A 15,306-nucleotide genomic window follows, 5' to 3' on the forward strand; every position below is an offset into this window, starting at 1 on the left:
AAAAGCGCAAGGAGGGACTTGATGAAGAGTATAACATATTCTGTGCTAAAATAGAATGTCTGTACAGCACATGCTTAGAATATTTGGAGATGTGGAAGGCATCCCTGGAAGACTTCTCTTGTTCCATGTGGATTGCCCTGAGTGAGACACCAAATTGGAATAATATAGAATTTTATGTGAAATACCTGACAGAGAACAGGGTGCAAATTGATGACATTAAGTGCTTTGATCAGTTCAGCAATCTCAATAAATTTATGGAAGGTTGCAACAGTGATGAAGAGTTCAATAATTTGGTAGCACACCAAAGATGGACCAAATATTTTGAGAAGTCCAAAAGCATTGAATGTCACTTAGAACTGTTAAAGACAATTCTTCTCTGCTGTTCCCTTTCACAATGCAAATGTAGAGTGAGGCTTTCTCACTAAGGCAAAGCCAGTGGACAAAGGAAAGGAACAACTTGACTGTTGAGTTGCTGAAAGGGATCCTGCTTGTACAGTACAACTTCAGATACACATCTTGCAAACACTTTCATGGCTATTTGATGAGCGATCACCCACTCTTGAGAAAGATGTGCCCATGCATATTTCTCTGTAGAGCAAAACAGGAAGAAGCACAGTAGGAAAGGACTGACTGCATGCCAAAAGTTACATTTAAATTTGATTTACATTTATTTTGAGGCCATTACGCTAAATGTTAGATATTCAAAGTAGAAAGAAACTGTACAGTAGAAACTGCACCCCTCTCCCCTTCTCCCTCCCTGCCCCCAGCAGTGTCCTTTTTTTGGGAACCTGAAATATCGTAACCCTAAGTGTGGGTGAATGGGTGTTTTTTCTCCCTGGCTATAAACCAAATACAGCCTTTACTTCCTTCTATGGAGAATTTTTCTCTTCCTGGCCTATTTCCAACTGATGTTCCAGGACAGAAACATAGCAATTAAGTAAGAGTTGTGACTTGCATAGTATTTCCTAATGCATTCGTTCAATTTTACACCATCTTTAATACAGATATTAAAAATCAATATATCAAGATATTAATGAAATGTAACAGTTAGTGTTTGTTCTCAGATAGACTATTGCAGGGAAAGTGTCTAATTTAGCAAAGCTGAGTATAATGTTGGATTTTAATTATTCTGTTATAACAAAGGATAAAGTTATGCATCAAAATCAAAAGCTATTGGTCTGTCCCTACAGCAGAACAGATATCTGAATAACTTCACATATCCTTGCGTAGGAAAATGAACCTGAATGAATTCTTGACATCAGAACAGGAATCAGAACACATTTTAAAAAACCAAAATGCTGTTCTGGATCACAACACAGGGATTAGACTGCATTTACATAATTTTACTATAATTTTTTTCTCATCACCTGCCTCTCAAACCAAAGATGTGTTCACATCCCATTGTTTGGCATCGGCTGTGCAGGTTGAAGCAAGTGTATAAAGCACAAAACTAACTGAATCTAAAGTCTATACGTCTGAGTCTTCAATTGGAAGGTCTCTCATTTAACTATGCCACAAAATTACCCAGAACCTCCAGTGCCCTTATCTCCCAAATCAACAAAGATTATGTGGGGGAGGGAAGGGAGGCCTGCAAGGAAGGAGCAGGATTCTTGGGTGGAAAAGCTGCATTGAACACATGGGGAGGGCTGGGGAGCTGTGTGTGTGTGGAGCTGCTTCAGTAAAATGCAGTGTATCTAAAATCACAAATGCTCTTGAAATAGATCTTTTGAAGAATAAAATGTAAAAATTAGTCTAAGCGCTTCCAGGGGCCAAAGTGGCCTCAGAGCCCCCGCTGAAAGTTGCTCTCCCCCCCCTGAGTTGAAATCTGAACTCATGCTCTTGGGTGGAGGAGGTTACATGCTGCCTACCACTACCCTCCAGACCCAGAACGGTGCAGTGGAGATCCTTCCAGTGTGGGCGGCCCATGTAGTGTGTGCCCCCCCACCATGCCTCCATCATGTGGCCTTAGGGAAAGATTAATAGATACATTAGATTCCAAGGCCAGAATGGACCAGTATGATCATCTAATCTGATTTAGGCCAGAGAATTTCTCTAAAATATTTCATAGAACAGATCTTTTAGATAACCATCCAATCTTGATTTTAAAATGGTCAGTGACAGAGAATCCACTAAAACCTTAGAAAATTGTTCCAATGGTTAATTACTCTCTCTGTCAAAAATTTACCTCTTATTTCCAGTCTGAATTTGTCAAGCTTCAACTTCCAGCCACTGGATTGTGTTACACCTTTTTCTGCTAGATTGAAGAGACCATTGTTAAATATTTGCTCCCAATATAGATATCTATAGACTGTAATTAAGTCACCCCTTAACCTTCTCTTTGTTAAGATAAATAGATTGAACTCTTTAAGTCTATCACTACAAGGCATGTTTTCTAATCCTTTAATCGTTCTCCTGGCTCTTCTCTGAACCCTCTCCAGTTTATCAACACCCTTCTTGAATTGTGGACCCCTGAACTGGACAGAGTATTCCAGCAGGAGTCACACCAGTGCCAAATACAGAGGTAAAGTAAGCTCTCTACTCCTCAAGATTCCCTTGTTTATGTATCCCAAGGTTGCATTTGCTGTTTTGGCCACAGCATCGCACTGGGAACTGATTATCCACCACAAGCCCCAAATCTTTTTCAGACTCACTGCTTCCCAGGATAGAGACCTCCATCCTGTAAGTTGAGCCTATATTCTTTGTACCAAGATTTATACATCTGAATTTAGCTGTATTAAAACACATTGTTTGCTTGCACTCGGTTGACCAAGCAATCCAGATCACTCTGTCCGCTTCATTATTTACCACTCCCCCAAGTTTTGTGTCACCTGCAAACTTTATCAGTGATGATTTTATGTTTTATTCAGGTCACGGATAAAAATGTTAAATAGTGTATGGCCAAGAACCGATTCCCGTGGGACCCACTGGAAACAAATCCGCTTGATGATGTTTCCCCATTTACAATTACATTTTTAGACCTATTGGTTAGCCAGCTTTTCATCCATTTAATGTGTGTCAGTAGAGCCACACTCAAAGTATTTTCTTGGGCCTACGTCCTGGCCCAGATGTTTGTAAATAGGGTTATTTAGAGGATCCTGTCTGGGGTAGTTTTGGCCTTGCATCCTTCCTTCTGTGAACGGCTCTGAGACCCCCTTTTACAGTGTGTAGTTCCCTTTGGGGCTTTTTTTCAATACCCATTCTGGCCTGCACGTGCTAATCAACAGCCTGAGCAGCTGCCTGCACTGTGTCAGGACACTTTTCTTATAAGGTAGCTCTGATTTCATCTGAGCAAGCATTAAAGAAATGTTCTTGGATGAAAAAATCAAACAATTTCTCATACTGCCCTTCTGCCCCTTAACTTTTTACCCATTTTTCCTATAATCACACATTTTATGCATACATTTGTCATGACTGATATTGTCATGCTTCTTTAGATTTGTAAACTTTATGAAACATGATTCTATCATAATTTGAAACCTTAGCAATACAGCTTCTGTATATTTATCATAGTTTATAGCTTCCTCCTGGTCCAGGCCAGAAAAATACTGGAAAGCTTCTCCCTAAGTTTCAGTGATCAGTACAGTCATTCATTTGTCCTTAGGGGTGCCATTGGCCTGGCATATTCTTCTAAAAGCAGTTAAGTACTCTTCTATACGTTCTCAGTCTTCAAAAGGTGGACACAGTCTGTCCTAGCTGGGTGAATAGGGGGTGGGGGGATTGCCCACAGGCTGGGGAATACCTTTCTGCTACTCCAGCTCTATGGGCTCTATTTCTTGTGCCTCCATCTGACACGTATATGCTCTCTCCTCTGCTTTGATCACCTCCAGTTGTCGCTGGTGGGCCCATTCCTCTGCCTCCTCATTGGCATGGGCTGTCTGGATCACCTCCATTCATCTCTGGTGGTCCTGCTTCTTTGGCAGCTTTCTTTTGCATTCTGAGCTCAGCCATCTGCAGCTAGTGCTTGTTTGCCTCCTTGTCTTTGCCAATCTGTAGTTTGGTCAGCTCTACCTGAGCAGCCATATCTTGCGGGGAAGTAATGCCTGTCTGGTTTCCCAACCCTGCATCATCTCCCTCCTCAATCTCCTCCTCCTTGCTAATGAATGAGGTTTTTAGATCCTGTGCTGATTTCCCCTTGTGGAGTAAACCATATTTCAGACACCAGCTCCCAAGCTGCTTTTTATCCATTGTGTCCAAGGACAGAAATATAGTGCCAATCTATAAAAGGGAAAATAAGGACAACCCGGAATTACAAACTAGTCAGCTTAACTTCAGTACCCAGAAAGATAATGGAGTAAATAATTAAGCAATCAATTTGTAACCCCCTAAAAGATAATAAGGTGATAATTAACAGTCAGCATGGATTTGAGAATGTGATTTTGATCAATTGCTTCTCTGTCCAGAGACAGTTCTCATGCATGTTCTGCCAGGCTGACTTTGATTGCCCCTCCTGTATGTCATGCTGAGGAAAATAATAAAACAATTTGGGCTGTAGTTGCATCAAGATGTACATGGCACACACAGTTCTATGCCTCTTTTCCATCAAACCCAGATGGTGCAGCATCTTTGCTTTCCTAGTGCCTGGCGGAGAGCAATACTTAGATAAAGGAAAGCTGGCAGAAGCTTAGTTTGGACATAAGGGAGGCACTGATAGTGTGTTAAGGGAAAGTGGGGTGATTGTCCTTCCTATCCTTCTTTCATTTAAGAAGTTTTCAATTTGGGGTGCTGCTGGATCCTCCATGACACCTGGAAGTACAGGTAGCACCAGGGATCCAAAGCATCATTTTACAACTGCATCTGTTTAACAGATGCAGTTGTAAAATTTTAGACAGGTAAGGGGGGTGTTGAAGGGAGCAGGGAGAGCGTGGGGACCCCAGACTGGGGGAAGGGCAGGGAGGAGTCAAATGGAGGGTCACATGGGAAGGTCACGTTCCCCCCCCCCCTTGTGCCCCTCCCACAAGTGCAGTACTGGCAAGAAATGATTTCTACTTGCACCACTGCTTAGAAGTTCCCAATGTTGCCCGAAGAGGATGTTATTCTGACAATAACTCATTGGCAGGTATGTGAACAGCTGATGTAAAGGAAAGCTTGCTTCATCTCATGAGTGAAAACAAACAAACACAAACCGAGAACCTTGTTGGTTGTATTGAGGTACAAATATTAAGAAAAAATAAATTCAAGCAGTATTATAGGCAGAGTTGGTAGCTGCTCCTAGTGTTAAAGTTGCCTAATACTTTCCATTATAAGGCCCTGTGTTCTGTTGCTTATTACTTTGTAAAAATTCAGCCATTTGGGCTGAAATTTTCTATGCTGAGTGCCTCAGGCTGAATTTTTTTTTCCTTTCGTTTTTTTTTTAACACTTCAGCAAAAAAGGGTCCAGCCATTTCTCAGAATAACGTTAGAGGAAAATATGTTGTTTTTCCCATGCTAAAAATGTGTACGACCATTTCACTGGGAAGCTGTCATGCCTGCATGGTCACAGAAGGAACTTGAAATTTGGCAGGGAGGTTGCCCTAGTATCAGGGATGTGCCTGTCGTTATCCCTATGAAAACCATCCCACATTTGGCCAAGGTATAAGATTCTGAAAATTTTAGTTTCAACATGCCCAGCAGGGTCTTGATTTGGCCCCAGCGAGTCAGTGAGAATTTTGCCACTGAAGTCAGTGGGAGCAGGATCAAACCTTAGAGGTTTGTTAGTGCAGCCAAACTCTCCGAAGATTCCACCCTCCTTGAGCATTCTCCATTCCCTCACAGCTTCGGCATAGCAGCGAGACTGTGTATGTGCCATACCCACAGACTACTAAGCATGCTCTTTCTCAGAGTTGCTGCCAGCTGAACATGCCTTTCAGTCCCTCCTATTCTTTGCCTGTGGCACACAATAGTTTAGTCTCCTGAAGACTGTTATACTATGGTCTAATTCTGGTTGTTGGCTTGGGTTGGGAGTGGCTGGTTGGTGTTTAGTCGCTTCTGATAGGCAGGAGCTCAGATTAGATGATCTGGTGGCCTTTCTGGCCCTAAACTCTGTGACTTTGACTCTGTGACCCTGGAATTGCTCTTCCTGGGTGCTGGGACCACCTTCCCATGCTGTGCACCAGAACTGGGAGAGCAGAGAAACTGTCTCTTTTGTGCTCATTGCCCACCTGCTGGATCCTAAGCCCCACAGCCCATCCTTGCATAGCAGAACCACGAAGATTCTGCCCAAAGGAGCAATCCACAGCTGCAAGTGAGGGAGTTGGATTTGCTTCTTACTAGTGAGGAGGAGTAAGACCCCTCCACATAAACACAGACTGGCCTATGGCCTTCCCTACCCCATCCCCACCACAAAATTTTGCTCCAGGTGTCTGGGGAAGAGCAAGCCACTATTCTGCCCATGAGTGAGGTAGCAAGGAGTGTGCAGAGACTTGACTGAAGCTACTGCTGGGGGAGAAGTGGAGGAGGGAATCTTCTATACACCTTGTAGGGGGGGTGTAATGGATTATTTCTCTCCTAGTAAAAATAGGGAGAAGAGATCCCTGGGCTCTTCCTGGGATGTTGTGGTTATATGCCACACCTTACACAGGCCCTGTACTTAAAGGCACAATCTAGCACATAATTAACCACCACAAAATACAGACGTTAGGGTCAACATTTTTAAGTCTTCACTAATTTTGGGTGCTAAACCTGAGAAGGCTAAAGCCTGATTCTCAGAAGTGTGGAGCACCCACAGGTCCAAATATAGTTAATAGGATATGTGGAGTAAAAAATTCAAAAGCACCTAAGTGGGATTTTCAAAAGCACGTAAGTGCTTCCATGGAGTTAGGTGCCTAACCTGCTCAGATGCTTTTGAAAATCCAACTAGGTACTTATCTGCTTCCTTTGGCATGTAAATACCTTTGAAAATCTGTCTCTACATTATTTAGGTGCTTTGAAAAATTTATGCAAGGTGCTCAACACCTCTGAAAATCTAGCCCTAGGTGTCTCAGAATTAAAAATTAAAAGCAACCAAAATTAGTGGACATTTTAGAAAATGTTGGCTTAGATGCTTTCTAGGACACATGAACAGTAAATTCTTCTTCGAGTGATTGTTCATGTCCATTCCAAGCAGGTGTGTGCGCGCCGCGTGCACGCCAGCCGGAAGATTTTACTATAGCAGCGTCCGTAGGGTCGGCTTCGGCGCCCCCTGGAGTGGCGCCTTCATGGCGCTGTATATAGGGGCCAGCCGACCCTCCACCCCCTCAATTCCTTCTTACCGCCGGTGACGGCTAGCTGGAACTTCGCTTGCTCTTCAGCAATCATAGCAGTGTTCCATCTTAGTTGTAAATAGTTAGTCAGTTTGTTAGTTTAGTGTTAGTTTAGATAGATAGTTGTTGGGGGTTTTTTCCCCAACGTTTTCGTCGCCCCACTGGGTCATGCCCGGGTCCCCAGGGTTCAAACTCTGCAGGGACTGCAGGAAATTCATGCCGAAGAGTGACCTGCACTCTTCGTGCTTAAGGTGCCTCGGGAAGAGCCACCAAAGAGACAGGTGCAGTATCTGCAGGGCATTTTGCCCCAGGACTCTCAAAGATAGAGAGCAGAGACTTAAAGTCCTCCTAATGGAAGCGGCCCTGCGGCCACAATCAGACCCTGGGCCTGCCAATCCGGCACCCAGCACTTCCTCCTCGGTGCGCAGTGCCCCGGCACCGGTGATAAGTCGTGAGGCCAAAGCCTCCAAACCCCGGCACCGGAGAGAGTCGGTACACAAGAAATCGGCCTCGGTGAGACATCGTTCACCATCACCAGTGCCGGTTAAAAAGAAGAGGCCGGTGAGGGAACATTCCCCCCACCAGGACCCTAAGGTGCCGGCGCCGTCCACGAGTGCTGCGGGACAGGCCGCGCCGCAGACACATTCTGCTATCCCATTGACTCACGCCCCGGAGAGGGTACGGTTGAGTCCGGACAGGCCTAGGTCCCCGGACATCATAGAGGAAGTGCGCCTCCCATCGATGCCGGAGGCGTTCGAGGCTGCCTCAGACCTCTTGAGCCTCCCGGTGCCGGCATTGCCGCACCGGTGGAGAGAACCGTCGGATTCCGCTCGACCCCAGTTACAATCTTGGGGCAAACCGGCAATGCTATCGCCGTGCTCCCCACACTGCGCCACCCCAGCGGCACCGGCGCAGAGGGAACTTTCTCCGGTCCAGCGGCACCAGTCCCTGGCGACAGTGGGTACCGTCCCTCCTATGTCCTCGTACTCGGAGACCTCTGACTCGGAGGCGGACTCATACCGCTCCAATAGATCGTCCTCGCGTGCGAGTGCCCAGCCTTACCCGCCGCAGTGGCAGCAACAGTGGCAAACCCCTCCCCCCTCCCCAGTGGCCGTTCTGGACGCCATGGGCCTACCACCAGTCAGTGGGTCAGGCGTATGGACCCTGCTCACGGGCCGCATCGGTCTCCTCGACGTCGGTGGCCCCACCGCTAATGCCCCCACCACCGGCACCGCCGTCTGACAGGAGTGTGCTACAATGGGACACAGCACCGCCTAGTCAGGCACCGGCACCAACGGGGACCATGCTCCCAACGCCGCAGGCACTGCCCAGCACGCCTTGTTGCTCGGTGTCAACCCCGGTACCGGCCGCGGTGCCACATCCTGAACCCGCACCGGCCGCACAGCCTGAGTACCGTGTGCTGCAGGCCCTGGTAGAGGTAGAGGGTATAGAAGAAGGCCCTCTTCGGGGGATCTCCTCCTCTTCCTCGCCCGATGAGGCAGTGGCGGGAACGTCAGCGGCACTGGCTCTAGAGGACAATAGGATCCTCCAACAGCTGCTTACGCGAGCAGCCCAGAGCCTCTCGATCCAAACGGAGGAGATCGAGGTGGATACTGATCCGGTGGTGGACATCCTGACCCCGTCAGGCCCATCCAGGGTAGCCCTGCCTCTCATAAAGACCATTGCGGACACAACCCGCACCTTGTGGCAGACGCCAGCCTCATTGGCTCCCACGGCTAAAAGGACTGAGAGGCGATATTTTGTTCCATCCAAGGGCTATGAACATCTTTATACACACCCTCGCCTGCGTCACCCGAACCTGGAGTCGCTCCACCTCACAGCCTGGATGCTCCATGGCTAAACCCCGTGGAGATGCAATGCTCGCACCAGGTCAGGCAGGTCCTTCTCGGTAGCAGGAAGCCCTCAACAAGGACCACGTACTTGGCCAAGTGGAAGCACTTCTCCCTCTGGACCACACAACGGGGTCAGGCTCTCTTGCTCGCCCCGGTCCCTCTCATATTGGACTATTTGCTACATCTGAGACACCTGGGACTCTCCCTCTCTTCGGTTCAAGTACACCTTGCTGCAATCTCGGCGTTCCACCCTGGAGCGGGGGGTACCTCAGTGTTTGCGGACCCACTCGTTGGTCGCTTCCTCAAGGGCCTTGACAGGTTGTTCCCGCACATTCGTCAACCTGTCCCTGCTTGGGACCTCAATTTGGTCCTGTCCGTCCTCACAGGGCCCCCCTTCAAGCCACTGGCTTCGTGCTCGCTGTTATATCTTTCATATAAGGTCGCGTTCTTGGTGGCTATCACATCAGCCCGGAGGGTGTCGGAACTCAGAGCACTGACATCTGACCCTCCATACACCGTCTTCCACAAAGACAAGGTCCAACTCAGGCCGCACCCAGCGTTCCTTCCTAAGTTGGTTTCCCCATTTCACATGGGTCAAGACATTTTTCTCCCAGTGTTCTATCCGAAACCGCACTCCTCGGCTAAGGAGCGTAAGCTGCATTCCCTGGACGTTCGCAGGGCCCTTGCGTTCTACATTGAAAGGACAAGACCCTTCAAGAAATCAGCCCAAATTTTTGTTGCCGTGGCCGACAGGATGAAGGGGCTCCCGGTCTCTTCACAGCAGATCTCCTCTTGGATCAAAACCTGCATCCGGGAATGCTACAGTCAGGCTAACATTCCAGCCCCACCTATCATGGCCCACTCCACAAGAGCACAGGCCTCTTCCACTGCGTTCCTGGCCCAGGTCCCGACGCAGGAAATTTGTAGAGCGGCCACGTGGTCCTCAATCCACACTTTTACGGCACACTATGCCATCACACACCAGGCCAGAGATGATTCAGCCTTTGGCCATGCAGTACTCCAGTCTGCAGTGACCTCCGACCCCACAGCCTAGGTTCAGGCTTGTGAGTCACCTGCTTGGAATGGACATGAACAATCACTCGAAGAAGAAAAAACGGTTACTCACCTTTTTGTAACTGTTGTTCTTCGAAATGTGTTGTTCATGTCCATTCCAATACCCACCCTCCTGCCCCTCTGTCGGCGTGTCGGCAAGAAGGAACTGAGGGGGTGGAGGGTCGGCTGGCCCCTATATACAGCGCCATGAAGGCGCCACTCCAGGGGGCGCCGAAGCCGACCCTAAAGACGCTGCTATAGTAAAATCTTCCGGCTGGCGTGCACGCGGCGTGCACACACCTGCTTGGAATGGACATGAACAACACATCTCGAAGAACAACAGTTACAAAAAGGTGAGTAACCATTTTTTCCCCCAGTTTTCTCTTCTAACACATCACAAAAGAGACCAATATTGCATTAACTTTTGTTTACCATTTCATTAACTATGCTCCTAAATCAGTTCTGTTTTAGAATCATATCTAGAACTTTTTAAAAATTCTGTAATTCTGCAGCAGATATGTCTTTACAAAAATGTTTTGTAGCACTAAAGTAATTTCTGCCAAAGCCTTTTTCAGGTTAAAAGAAGAAAGAAAACCAGTACAATTAAACGTTTTTGTATAATTTGTATAGTTAGTTCCGGGTTGATATTTTAAATATTTCTTGCAGCTGTACTGTACAATATATGTATCACTGACCAGTAATTGTAATTCAGAATCTATTTTGTTAAATGATTTCTTCTGTCAGGAAAATGTTCCATCTTGTAATAGTGGTATTTTATCCCATCAAAAAATGATTAGGCTAAAACATCTTAGTAAATGCCATAAACTACTCAATAACATCAAAAATTGAAGATGTACAAAGGCTATCCAATTACTTAGGAAACATCTCAATTTGCAGGTAAGAGACCTCATTTCCTGCTTGAATGAGTAATCAAGAAAATATCATTTTCTTTTATATTGATCATGATACAAGGTACATCTAACAACAGGTGCATACAATGGCCTATTACATTTTCTTTATTAGTATTAGAAATTCATCTTCAAAACTACTTCACTGATTTCCCTGGGAAAGGAACCTCCTTTCTGAATATTTTTATGTACAGTTTCTCAACTCTTAGCTGTGTAAACTGAGGACGGTAGACAGGGCCGGATTAACCTTTTGTGGGCCTGGCGCCAAACATATTTGTGGGCCCCCATGGAGGCAATGGAGCATGGCGTGGGGAGGTCAGTCCCTGGAGCGAGGGGCAAGCCAGAGGCAATGGGGCATGGCATGGCAGTGGCCACCCAATGCGAGGGCACTATTTACAAACCGGCAGTTGCCAGAAGCACAGTGGCCTGCCTGGCCCTGTGCTACCAGTGTGCCCCTTCCCCTCGGGGGCAGGCCCATGCCACGCCCTCCCCAGCCCAACACCCCCCGATTCCCTATGGCCAGAGCCCCCCCCGGACCGACTATGCCCACCGCCCCCCCAGACTCACCGCACAAATGCACAGTGCCCTGCACAACACTACCCCTGCCCACAGCCCCACCACAACTGCCCAGCACCCATCATAGAACCACCACTCCCTAGTGCCCCAACACACACAAATCCTCCCTGCCCCTTCACAGCCCAGCTACCCCCCAGACTCTCCACAGACCCACTCCCCCAAACCCTGCCTCTCGGCCGCACTCACCAGCCTTGCTGGGAGGCGACTGTGTCTGCCGGGCAGAGCTGGCAGCACAGCCAGGGCCTGGAATTGTTCCGGCCTCTCGGGAGTGGCACGATCAGCCAGGCCAGGACCTGCCCTGGCCAGGGTCCCTCAAGACGCACTTGCCTGGAGGGGCCCTGCCAAGCCTTCCACACTGTCTCTCCCCACACACACACACACACACACACACACACACACACACACACACACACACACACACCTGGCTGAGACTGGCCAGGCTTCTGCACCAGTCCCAGACAACTCAGCTCCAGGGAGACAGGTGGGGCCCCGCAGGTGGTGGGAAGCCAAGACTGCCCGGAGCTGGAGGTGCACTGGGGGCTGAGAGGACCAGGGGGTGGAGCCAGGGAGTGGAGAGGAGCCCTCGGCCAGCCAGCGGGCAGGCCGAGAGGAACAAGTGGTGGGCGGGGGGAGCCAGCGGGGTCTTGGGGGGCACTGCAAGCGGAGCAGGCCCAGGCCCCTTCTGGGCATGGGCCCGGCTCCATGGAGCCACTGGAGCCATTGTAAACTTGGCACTGCGTCGGTAGACTGGCTTGGACTCTAAGTGAGATCTTGGCCTGGTTGAAGTCAATGGAAGTTTTGCCATTGACTTCAGTGATCTTAGCAATCAGGATTCCACCTTCTGTATTGATCTATGAAGAAGCTGTAGGAAAGTTAGTATTCAAATCCTGAATACACTCAATTTTTCACTTAATAGGTTTCACTAGCACATGGTGCTGAAAATAATAAAACAAAAACAAAACATGCTGGAATAGGATACCTTAGGATCCCAACAGTGGAATCTGTTTAGTTGTGCTCACTACAGGACCAAAGGATGGGGCACAGGAGACTTTATGCCACCTTACCAGGAACACGATTTGGAGGCTGGCTGGGGGAGCCAGTTCAGTGCTTGGCATAAATTAGAGCAGTCTTAGGGTTTCTCTAACCTACATCCTAAAGGTACCATTCCTACAGTCAGGAATATAATCAAAGACAAAGATGCCACCTCTTCTTTCTCCTGAATGAACCCCCTATGCCAGGAATTTCAGGGGTCGATTGGCGGAGATCTGTAGATTCCCCAGGTAGCCAGATCCTCTGGCTATCTGACCATTTTTGCCACTCCACCAGCACAAAAGAGCCAACTCAAACCTGAAAATCAGGCTCCAGAAGTTTTAGATCATTTTAAGCAGACCTCTAGAAAAGCCAAATATGTTCAATAAAGCTGTTAGCTTTTTATCTTAATGCTGAGATTTAGTGTAATAAATAGTGTCATATCATCAGTGAAATACTAGTTTTGGGGTTGGTATGAACTGCTAGAAAACAGAAAAAAACAGGCCTTTTAAGTTTGCACATGAGCAAAAATTTAGCAAAGTGCCACAGATGCCACAATGCTTGTCTTTGGGGCAATACAATGTTGTAATACCATGCCTTACCACATCTCTTGATATTGGTTTGACCTGCCCCTGGCTAAAAGCTACATTTTTAGCAAAAATTGTTAATATATTTTAAACTATGCACATTTGACCTAATTCTCTTTTCATACTAATTTTACACTGTTCTAATTCCACTGACTTCAACTGAGTTACTTCTGATTTACCCTAGCGTGAAAGGAGAATTTAGACCCATTACATCTGTGTTACTAGGACATGATTTATGTGAGCTTAACTGGACAATTTCCTTGTAAATACTTCAGTATATCAGTGTTAGTTTAATATCTAGTTTTCCAGGTCAGCTATTTAATTTTTAAATCTTTCTAAACTATGTGATTTTGCTTGTCCCTTATAACTGTTGTTAAATTATTCCCTGTACCTTGTAATCCTGAGGGCTTTTTGTGGAAAACACAATCCATAAAAATATAATAGGTGTGAGTGAATTGTCAATGGCAAGAGTATGTCCATAGCCTAATACTTCTAATTTCTCATTCTAGTATAAGATTGAGGTTGTTTGACCTTAGCTGCATTAGCAATTAGAATAATCGGATTATAGATCCAAAATCTTCTGAGGAGTGTTACAAATCTGTAGGATGTCCCTTACTTGTTAAATTTTGCATCTGGATCTCTAACTTAACTGAAGGATGATAAAATACATTTAGCTCCTTACTGGGTACATTTGAGGAGGCTTTAAAGTTTAAGTATTCCAGCAAAGGTTGACATTCACTCCTAGAATGAACAGTTCAGACAATAGTATAGGAAAAACTAATAACATTAGCCTATTCCCTACATCTTTTTGCATATCTTCCCATCACACATGTGGAAGATTTGATCTGGAGATGACAGATGAAACATTCAGAGGCTCAGAAATACTTTATTTAGTCCATATTTCTGAGACATATAGTGCAGATCTGTAAGTAGAATTGTTAGGTTAGTTCTCATGCTGTCACTTGGACAGTGTAGAGGCCACTATATGCGTTAATGCATCCACATGATGTTCTGTGCTGAGCCAAATTTGGCATTTTATGGGGTAGGATGCCTGTCTATTGATACCATCCAGCCAATAAGCAGAATTGGGCCCACTGTGAAAGACTGTACTCTTATGTTCACCACTTTTACAAAATCGTGCATTGTGAGGAATCATTTGAAAACTCATAATTCACTGATCATTATTGTCCTGGTAAAACATGTGTGGTAACACTGTATGTAAAGTATAAGATTCTACTGTATGATGTTACTAAGGCATATTCCAAATCTGAGGAAGCAGTCCAGACCAGTTCCTCAGAGACAAAAGGCAAACTGACTCCTCATCCAGATGTCAACACAATCAAATGGACTATCATCTGGGTAAGCAGCCAATCTTTGGCAGGAAAAAGGGTGTGAGTGAGAAATTTACATCTTGACAATGGAAAAGCTGGAGGCTTCCCGTGTAAACAGAATGGCTGTTGCCTGAACCCCAGCTGGAAATGATTCTCAAAGAGGAGGAAAAGATATAAAAATGAGGAACAGAGGACACAAATCACCTCTCTCCCCTCATCTCTACTCACGTCATCAACAACGTTTGAAAGAAAAGAAGCATCAGTGAACTGGGGGAGTGGTCCTGGCTAAACGAATCCAGCCAGACTGCTGTCAGCATTTGGTGAGAGAAACCTTTTGCTTTTAAATTCACTTAGCTTGTTAAATTAGAAATTAGTTTCCCTTTACCTTTTAGTTCTTTGTAACCAAGTCTGACTTTTATGCATCATTGCTAGTAATCACTTAAATCTATTTTTCTGTAGGTAATAAACCTGTTCTATCGTTTTAACTAAACCAGTGTGTGTTTGGATTGAAGTGTTTGGGAACCTTCATTTGAGATAACAGGGTTTGTACGTATCATTTTCTGTTAATGAAATGACAAACTTTCTATAAGCATTGTATTGTCCAGGAGGTTGCTGGGCAATCCAAGATGCACATTTCTGGGGACAAGTCTGGGACTGCAAATTTGCTGGTGTCACCCTGCAATATAATTCAGGAGTGACTGGCTAGGGAACTCATATCATGACAGGCTGTGTGTGAACAAGCCAGGAGCAAA

Source organism: Emys orbicularis, chromosome 4, assembly GCF_028017835.1.
Source record: "Emys orbicularis isolate rEmyOrb1 chromosome 4, rEmyOrb1.hap1, whole genome shotgun sequence".
NCBI classification, from domain to species: domain Eukaryota; kingdom Metazoa; phylum Chordata; order Testudines; family Emydidae; genus Emys; species Emys orbicularis.